This window comes from Arachis hypogaea, chromosome 18 (genome assembly GCF_003086295.3).
Source record: "Arachis hypogaea cultivar Tifrunner chromosome 18, arahy.Tifrunner.gnm2.J5K5, whole genome shotgun sequence".
NCBI lineage: Eukaryota > Viridiplantae > Streptophyta > Magnoliopsida > Fabales > Fabaceae > Arachis > Arachis hypogaea.
The window spans coordinates 52,353,892-52,364,148 of NC_092053.1; the positions used below are offsets into that span (position 1 = coordinate 52,353,892).

The 10,257-nt window shown below is 36.2% G+C and overlaps 1 non-coding gene across 1 annotated transcript; it reads right to left on the bottom strand.

Annotated features, from left to right (window-relative positions):
* Positions 1-7,602: 7,602 nt before the first annotated feature.
* LOC112773433 (small nucleolar RNA R71) lies at positions 7,603-7,710 on the bottom strand. The gene has a single exon (XR_003187983.1). It is a non-coding gene; the product is annotated as a small nucleolar RNA R71 (small nucleolar RNA).
* Positions 7,711-10,257: the final 2,547 nt, after the last annotated feature.

Sequence of the window (10,257 nt, forward strand, 5' to 3'; positions counted from 1 at the left end):
TATTTTTTCTTAAAATTATATTACAAAATTCAGTTATAATCAAACATATACAAAATAATAATCAAACTCAAAAAACTAAGTTAAGAAAAGTGTAGAGCTTTTCTAATTAAAAAAAAAAGATAAATTATATGGCATAGAATATGAATTTTTTCTACATGTACAGAACTTAGATGAAAGCTTTTAAAAATGGACACCTGTTAGCTATTGTATTACACTCTATGTCTAATCAGGTTATAGGATAGTTTGTAGTGGGGTTGTCTCTTTATATTAAGTATTAACTGAAATTAATTTTTGAATAAAAGTATTAATTAGGCGGGTTAAATTTTTTTGTAACAGGCCAGTTAAAAAATTGGACCATACTTAAATTTGGACTAAAATAAATCTCTACTTTTCATTGCTATAGTTTAATTATTATAGTTAGTTGTTTATAATTTTATCAATTGTCCGTGATCGAAGAAAGAAAAAATACCAATAATCATTTTTGATTATTTTAGTCAAAGACAAAATAAAATAAAATATTAAAAAAATAAAAATCTAGTTTTAGAAAATGAATCATGATATGACTTTATCTCTGAATAAAACTTCTCTTGTTGCACTTTTCCTCTTATATTATAAACATTATATATGTTATAATTATTTAAATTTTTAAATATTATTTTAGATATTTTTTAAGAAAAATAAAATTGTGCGATAGAAAATATTCATTTAGAAACTAAAATAAAATACTTCAACATTTGTTTTTTAATTAAAACAACTATACATATAAGTTTAGTGTGTAAGCATAATAATTGTATGGGTTAAAATATAATAAAATAAAAGTATGGTCATACTATTTATTTAATTGGAATAATTTTCTCAAATTTGTACCAAAATCGATATGGCCAAACTTATGTTTCTCATAAACCAACAAGAAAATACGGAATTGTATGTTAATATTTAATTTGATTTTTATTGTTTTTTGAAAATAATGTTCTGTTAATTTATTTATGTATTTATTTTTGTCTTTATTAATTTATTTATGTTAAAAAACCTAAAAAGGTTATACTGTATTTTTTTTCAAACAGTTACACCATATATTAAAAGACTTAAAATAATTATTTTAGCCTAAATTAAAGTATGGTCCAATTTTTAATTGGTCTGATACAAAAAAATTTAACCCACTTAATTAATACTTTTATTTAAAAATTAATCTCATTAATAAGCTAAGAGTCTGCAAGACCTGATTATAATAGATATCCATTTTTAAAAACTTCAACCTAAATTTTATATGTGTAAAAAAAATTACATTCTATATCGTACTACCATAAAATTCACTTTAAAAAAATTGAGCTTTTGTGACTCGATTTCTCAATTTACAAAAACAAAAGTTTAAAGTTATAAACCCTAAAATGGAGACTAACATATAGCATGAAATGTCTATACCCCTCTAAAATTGGCTAGCCACATTGACTAAGAGGTGGAAGTAAAACTATATATACAGTATGAATTATGATACTTCTACAAATTAAAGAATTTGAACACAGCCATTATTACACCTATACCTACTTTTACTACTCATCTTTCACATCTAATATTTGTAGTTCAGCCAAAAGTAGATTATGTTGCTTTTGAATTTCTACTTGAACAAACTACAGAACTTTCTTACACTACAACATTTTGGTCTATGGTCACGGTTTTTTACCGTGACCAAAAATAAAAGTTATAGTCACGGTTTTTACAAAAAGAGTGACCATAGAGTACTTATAGTTACGGTTTTCTAAAAAATGGTGGCCTAAAAGGGTCTATAGTCACGGTTTTGGGGGTGACCTAAAGGGGTCTATGGTCACGGTTTTTTACAGCGACCAAAAAGGATCTATGGTCACGATTTTTACAAAAATGGTGACCATAGGGTACCTATGGTCACGGTTTTAGGGGGTGACCTAAAGTGGTCTATGGTCACGATTTTGGGGGGTGGCCTAAAAGGGTCTATGATCACGGTTTTAGGGGTGACCTATAGGGATCTATGGCCACGGTTTTTTACGGTGACCAAAAAGGGTCTATGGTCACGGTTTTTCAAAAAATGGTGACCTAAAGGGGTCTATGGTCATGGTTTTGGGGGGTGACCTAAAGTGGTCTATGGTCACCGTTTTGGTGGGTGGCCTAAAAGGGTCTATGGTCGCGATTTTAGGAGTGACCTAAAGGGGTCTATGGTCACGGTTTTTTACAGTGACCAAAAAAGATCTATGGTCACGGTTTTTTGAAAGGGTGACCTAAAAGGGTCTATAGTCACGGTTTTAAAAAGTGAGCTAAAGATATCTATGGTCACGGTTTTGGAAGATGACCATAAATACTCTATGGTCACGGTTATTAAGGGTGGCCAAAGGTGGTCTCTGGTCACGATTTTTTTTTTAAAATACATTTTTTTATTTTTTTCAACTATCCCTATAAACGCCGTCGTCCCCCCCCCCCCCCCCCAAAATCCCAAAATTCACCCTCCTTCCCAGCAAAATCCCCATTCCCTCCTAATTAATAACTTAGAACAAAAAAAACCTATCACTTCTTCACAGCCCCCATTCTCACCATTTTCCTTCGAGCCAGCCCCCACCTTCGCCGAGCTCCTCCCAACCCCTTCCATCGTACGTCGTTTCCCTTCCTCCCAACCCCTACCATTGTCGTTCACCTTCCTCCCAGCCCATACTTCGTCACAGCCCCCAAGATCGACGAAGGCAGAAACCCTGGCGTCGCTGAGCTCCTCTGTCGCGTCTCACAGCGAGCTTCCTATCACCGCGAGGAAGAAGAGTAAGCGTTACGCTCCTCCGCTATCCAGCCACCGTCGAACTTCGAAGAGAGAGAGAAAGCACATGAAGATGAGAGAGAGGGGGGTCAAAAGCTGATCTGGTGTCTGTCACCGCCTCCACTGCCTTCACCGCTGCTGTTGAAGCTCTGCTGCGGCTGCTGCTGCCGTTTGACCGGCTGCCAGGGGAAGCCGTTGCCGCCGTTACCACAACAGCATAAGAGAATCCACCACAGCAAGGAAAGGAACGTGAGTTAATCTTTCTTTTCTTTTTCTCTCTTCTGTTGATTTCTTTTTTTATTTATTCAGTGACCCCAAATTACACATAGATGTTTTTATTATGACTTTATATAGTTTCTAGTATTAAGCTCTGCCTTTGCCTCTGTGTACAAAAAGAAATAACAAAGAATATTGTGGACAAATTAAGGTGGGGACTAGTGAAAGCATGCACTCTATTTTGATTTGTGTTGTTTAGACTAAAAATTAAATATATCTATCTTATAATGAAACTTTTATGATTTAGATTTTTTGAATTTCTTATTTTTAGATTTATTTTGTGACTATTATCATTTTGGGATGTGAATATAATTTAAAAAAATTGAATCTCATAAACAACAACAGGCTATAGCCACCGTTTTAAAAAACCGTGACCATAGAGGCTATGGCCACGGTGAAAAACCGTGACCATAGATAAGGTTATGGTCACGGTTTTAAGGAGGGGTGACTGATGAGCGGATAATTTATACGCTTTTTGGCATTGTTTTTAGTATGTTTTTAGTAGAATCTAGTTACTTTTAGGGATATTTTCATTAGTTTTTATGTTAAATTCACATTTCTGGACTTTACTATGAGTTTGTGTGTTTTTCTGTGATTTTAGGTATTTTCTGGCTGAAATTGAGGGACTTGAGCAAAAATCAGATTCAGAGGTTGAAGAAGGACTGCTGATGCTGTTGGATTCTGACCTCCCTGCACTCAAAGTGGATTTTCTGGAGCTACAGAACTCAAAATGGCGCGCTTCCAATTGCGTTGGAAAGTAGACATCCAGGACTTTCCAAAAATGTATAATAGTCCAAACTTTGGCTGCGTTTAGATGACATAAAAGGGCGTTGAACGCCAGTTCTAGGCTGCTGTCTAGAGTTAAACGCCAGAAACACGTCACAAACCAGAGTTGAACGCCAGAAATACATTACAACCTGGCGTTCAACTCCAGAAAGAGCCTCTGTACATATAACATTCAAGCTCAGCCCAAGCACACACCAAGTGGGCCCCGGAAGTGGATTTATGCATCAATTACTTACTTCTGTAAACCCTAGTAACTAGTTTAGTATAAATAGGACTTTTTACTATTGTATTAGACATCTTTGGAACATCTTTGGAACATCTTTGGATGCCTAGTTCTTAGATCAGAGGGGCTGGCCATTCGGCCATGCCTGAACCTTTCACTTATGTATTTTCAAACGGTAAAGTTTCTGCACTCCATAGATTAAGGTGTGGAGCTCTGCTGTTCCTCATGAATTAATGCAAAGTACTACTATTTTTCTATTTAACTCAACTTATTCTGCTTCTAAGATATTCATTCGCACTTCAACATGAATGTGATGAACGTGACAATCATCATCATTCCCTATGAACGCATGCCTAACAACCACTTCCGTTCTACCTTCGATTGAATTATTATCTCTTGGATCTCTTAATCAGAATCTTCGTGGTATAAGCTAGATTGATGGCGGCATTCATGAGAATCCGGAAAGCCTAAACCTTGTCTGTGGTATTCCGAGAAGGATTCTGGAATTGAATGACTGTGACGAACTTCAAACTCGCGAGTGCTGGGCGTAGTGACAGACGCAAAAGGAGGGTGAATCCTATTCCAGTATGATCGAGAACCTCAGATGATTAGCCGTGCTGTGACAGAGCATTTGGACCATTTTCACAAGAGGATAGGATGCAGCCATTGACCACGGTGATGCCTCCAGACGATTAGCCATGCAGTGACAGCGCATCGGACCATTTTCCAGAGAGGATCAAAAGTAGCCATTGCCAATGGTGATGTCCTTACATAAAGCCAGCCATAGAAAGGAGTAAGACTGATTGGATGAAGACAGCAGGAAAGCAGAGGTTCAGAGGAACGAAAGCATCTCTATGCATTTATCTGAAATTCTCACCAATGATTTACATAAGTATTTCTATCCTTATTCTATTATTTATTTTCGAAAACTCCATAACTATTTTATATCCGCCTGACTGAGATTTACAAGGTGACCATAGCTTGCTTCATACCAACAATCTCCGTGGGATCGACCCTTACTCACGTAAGGTTTATTACTTGGACGACCCAGTGCACTTGCTGGTTAGTTGTATCGAAGTTGTGAATGAAAAACAATTTATTAAGACGTGTGTACAGAGTTTTTGACGTCGTTGCCTGAGATCACAATTTTGTGCACCAAGTTTTTGGCGCCGTTGCCGGGGATTGTTCGAGTTTGGACAACTGACGGTTCATCCTGTTGCTCAGATTAGGTAATTTTCTTTTTATTTTGTTTTCAAAAAAATATTTTCAAAAAATTTTTTTTCAAAAATCTTTCAAAAATTTCTCATCTGTTTTCGAAAATTATTCTAAAATTTTTAAGAATGAATTCTAGAGTTTCATGAGGCATGTTGAAGCCTGACTGGCTGTAAAGCCATGTCTAATTCTTTTGGATAGGGGCTTCCAACCATCAGCATAGAGGCAAGTTAATTGGAATGTCAGATGTGGCATGTCTGAGTTACATACTAAAGCTTGGCTGGCTATTAAGCCATGCCTAACCCTCAGATTGGAGCTTTAGACTAAGAGTACAAGATTCCTGGAATTCATATTAAAATTTTGGAATCCTTATTTTTTCTTTTTCATATAATTTTCGAAAAATCCAAAAACAAAATTTATAAAATCATAAAAATAAAAAAAAATATTTTGTGTTTCTTGTTGAGTCTTGAGTCAGATTTTAAGTTTGGTGTCAATTACATGTTCATCTTGCATTTTTCGAAAAAAATCATACATTCATAGTGTTCTTCATGATCTTTAAGTTGTTCTTGGTAAGTCTTCTTGTTTGATCTTGATGTTTTCTTGTTTTGCATCTTTTCTTGTTTTTCATGTGCATTTTTGCATCCATAGAGTCTAAACATGAAAGATTTCTAAGTTTGGTGTCTTGCATGTTTTCTTTGCATTAAAAATTTTCAAAAATAAGTCTTGATGTTCATCTTGACATTCAAAGTGTTCTTGGTGTTCATCTTGACATTCATAGTGTTCTTGCATGCATTCCTTGTTTTGATCCAAAAAGAAAAGAGAAAAACATGAAAATGATGTTTTAATTTTTCTCTTTCATCATTAAAAATTCAAAAACCAACAATATATCTTTCCCTTTTTCACTCATAAATTTCGAAAATTAGATTTGACTTTTTCAAAAATTTTTAAAATCTAGTTATTTTTATGAGTCAAATCAAATTTTCAATTTAAAAATCTTATCTTTTTCAAAATCTTTTTCAAAAATCAAATCTTTTTCATTTTTCTTAGTTATTTTCGAAAATTTTAAAAATATTTTTCAAAAATCTTTTCCTTATCTTTATCACATAATTTTCAAAAATAACATCATCAATTAATGTTTTGATTCAAAAATTTCAAGTTTGTTACTTGCTTGTTAAGAAAGATTCAAACTTTAAGTTCTAGAATCATATCTTGTGATTTCTTGTGAATCAAGCCATTAATTGTGACTTTAAAAATCAAATCTTTTTCAAAACTAATTTCAATCATATCTTTTCAAAATATATCTTTTTATCTTATCTTTTTCAAAATCATATCTTTTTCAAAAAAATTTGATTTTAAAATATCTTTTCTAACTTCTTATCTTCTTATCTTTTCAAAAATTGATTTTCAAATTTGTTTCAACTAACTAACTAACTTTTTGTTTGTTTCTTATCTTTTTCAAAACTACCTAACTAACTCTCTCTCTCTCTAATTTTCGAAAATATCTGCCTCTTTTTCAAAAATTCTTTTAAATTAACTAATTATTTTAATTTTTGGTTTTAATTTTTTCTTAATTTTCGAAAATTACTAACCTTTTTCAAAAACTATTTTCGAAAATCATTAACTCTTTTTCAAAAATAATTTTCGAAAATCCTCTTCCTCACTCACCAAAAATCCGAACCCCCTCTCTCTCTCTGAGTTCAGATTTTCTCTTCTTCTTTTCTTCTACTCACACAGGGACCTCTACACTGTGGTAAAAAGGATCCCTATTATTATTATTTTTCTGTTCCCTCTTTTTCATATGAGCAGGAGCAAAGACAAGAATATTCTTGTTGAAGCAGATCCAGAACCTGAAAGGACTCTGAAGAGGAAACTAAGAGAAGCTAAATTACAACAATCTAGCAAGCACCTTTCAGAAATTTTCGAACAAGAAGAGGAGATGGCAGCCGAAAATAATAATGATGCAAGGAGGATGCTTGGTGACTTTACTGCACCTAATTCCAATTTACATGGAAGAAGCATCTCCATTCCCACCATTGGAGCAAACAACTTTGAGCTGAAACCTCAATTAGTTTCTCTGATGCAGCAGAACTGCAAGTTTCATGGACTTCCATATGAGGATCCTTTTCAGTTCTTAACTGAATTTTTGCAGATCTGTGATACTGTTAAGACTAATGGAGTAGATCCTGAAGTCTACAGGCTCATGCTTTTCCCTTTTGCTGTAAGAGACAGAGCTAGAGTGTGGTTGGACTCTCAAACCAAAGATAACCTGAACGCTTGGGAAAAGCTGGTCACGGCTTTCTTAGCCAAGTTCTTTCCTCCTCAAAAGCTTAGTAAGCTTAGAGTGGATGTTCAAACCTTCAGACAGAAAGAAGGTGAATCCCTCTATGAAGCTTGGGAGAGATACAAGTAACTGACCAAAAAGTGTCCTTCTGACATGCTTTCAGAATGGACCATCCTGGATATATTCTATGATGGTCTGTCTGAATTAGCTAAAATGTCATTGGATACTTATGCAGGTGGATCCATTCACCTAAAGAAAATGCCTGTAGAAGCTCAAGAACTCATTGACATGGTTGCTAATAACCAGTTCATGTACACTTCTGAGAGGAATTCTATAAGCAATGGGACGCCTCAGAAGAAGGGAGTTCTTGAAATTGATACTCTGAATGCTATATTGGCTCAGAATAAAATATTGACTCAGCAAGTCAATATAATTTCTCAAAGTCTGAATGGAATGCAAGCTGCATCCAACAGTACTCAAGAGGCATCTTCTGAAGAAGAAGCTTATGATCCTGAAAACCCTGCAATAGCAGAGGTAAATTATATGGGTGAACCTTATGGAAACACCTATAATCCATCATGGAGAAATCACCCAAATCTCTCATGGAAGGATCAGAAGCCTCAACAAGGCTTCAATAATGGTGGAAGAAACAGGTTTAGCAATAGTAAACCTTTTCCATCATCCACTCAGCAACAGACAGAGAACTCTGAACAAAATACCTCTAATTTAGCAAACTTAGTCTCTGATCTATCTAAGGCCACTGTAAGTTTCATGAATGAAACAAGGTCCTCCATTAGAAATTTGGAGGCACAAGTGGGCCACCTGAGTAAGAGGATCACTGAAATCCCTCCTAGTGCTCTCCCAAGCAATACAGAAGAAAATCCAAAAGGAGAGTGCAAGGCCATTGAATTAATTACCATGGCCGAACCTGTAAGGGAGGTTGAGGACATGAATCCCAGTGAGGAAGACCTCCTGGGACGTTCAGTGATCAATAAGGAGTTTCCCTCTGAGGAACCAAAGGAATCTGAGACTCATCTAGAGACCATAGAGATTCCATTGAACCTCCTTATGCCATTCATGAGCTCTGATGAGTATTCTTCTTCTGAAGAGAATGAGGATATTACTGAAGAGCAAGTTACCAAGTACCTTGGTGCAATCATGAAGCTGAATGCCAAATTATTTGGCATTGAGACTTAGGAAGATGAACCTCCCTTGTTCACTAATGAACTGAGTGATCTGGATCAGCTGACATTGCCTCAGAAGAAACAGGATCTTGGAAAGTTCCTAATACCTTGTACCATAGGCACCATGACCTTTGAAAAGGCTCTGTGTGACCTTGGTTCAGGGATAAACCTCATGCCCCTCTCTGTAATAGAGAAACTAGGAATCTTTGGGGTGCAAGCCACTAAAATCTCAGTAGAGATGACAGACAATTCAAGAAAACAGGCTTATGGACAAGTAGAGGACGTGTTAGTAAAGGTTGAAGACCTTTACATCCCTGCTGATTTCATAGTCCTAGATACTGGGAAGGATGAGGATGAATCCATCATCCTTGGAAGACCCTTCCTAGCCACAGCAAGAGCTGTGATTGATGTTAACAGAGGTGAACTAGTCCTTCAATTGAATGGGGACTCCCTTGAGTTTAAAACTCAAGTACATCCTTCTGTAAACATGGAAAAGAGGCACAGTAAGCTTCTCTCAAAACAGAGTCAACTAGAGCCCCCACAGTCAAACTCTAAATTTGGTGTTGGGAGGCCACAACCAAATTCTAAGTTTGGTGTTGAACTCCCATATCCAAACTCTAAGTTTGGTGTTGGGGAGTCTCAACAATGCTCTGAACATCTGTGAGGCTCCATGAGAGCCCACTGTCAAGCTATTGACATTAAAGAAGCGCTTGTTGGGAGGCAACCCAATTTTTATTTATCTAATTTTATTGTTCTTTCATGTTTTATTAGGTTCATGATCATGTGGAGTCACAAAATAAATAGAAAAATTAAAAACAGAATTAAAAACAGCAGAGAAAAAAATCACACCCTGGAGGAAGACCTTACTGGCGTTTAAACGCCAGTAAGAAGCATCTGGCTGGCGTTCAACGCCAGAACAGAGCATGGTTCTGGCGCTGAACGCCCAAAATGGGCAGTATCTGGGCGTTTGAATGCCAGAATTGCACCCTGGAGAAGAGCTGGTGCTGAACGCCCAGAGTTGTGTGCAAGGGTATATTGCATGCCTAATTTGGTGTAAGGTTGTAAATCCTTGAACACCTCAGGATCTGTGGACCCCACAGGATCCCCACCTACCTCCACTCACTTCTTCTCACCCCTCTTTCACACAATCCCATAAACACTCTTCCCCAAAACTCTTCACCAATCACCCCAATCTCTCTTCCCTATCACCACTTCACCACTCACATCCATCCACTCTTCCCCATAAACCTACCTCATAAACTCCACCTACCTTCAAAATTCAAAACCACTTTCCCACCCAAAACCCACCCTTATGGCCGAACCTTACCCCCCTCCCTTCCCTATATAAAGCCCTCCATTCTTCCTCATTTTCACACAACACAACCCTCTCTTTCCTTCTTGGCCGAAACACATCTCTCTCTCCCTCTCCTCCAATTCTTCTTTTTCTTCATCTATTCTTTTTTCTCTTGCTCGAGGGCGAGCAATATTCTAAGTTTGGTGTGGTAAAAGCATAAGCTTTTTG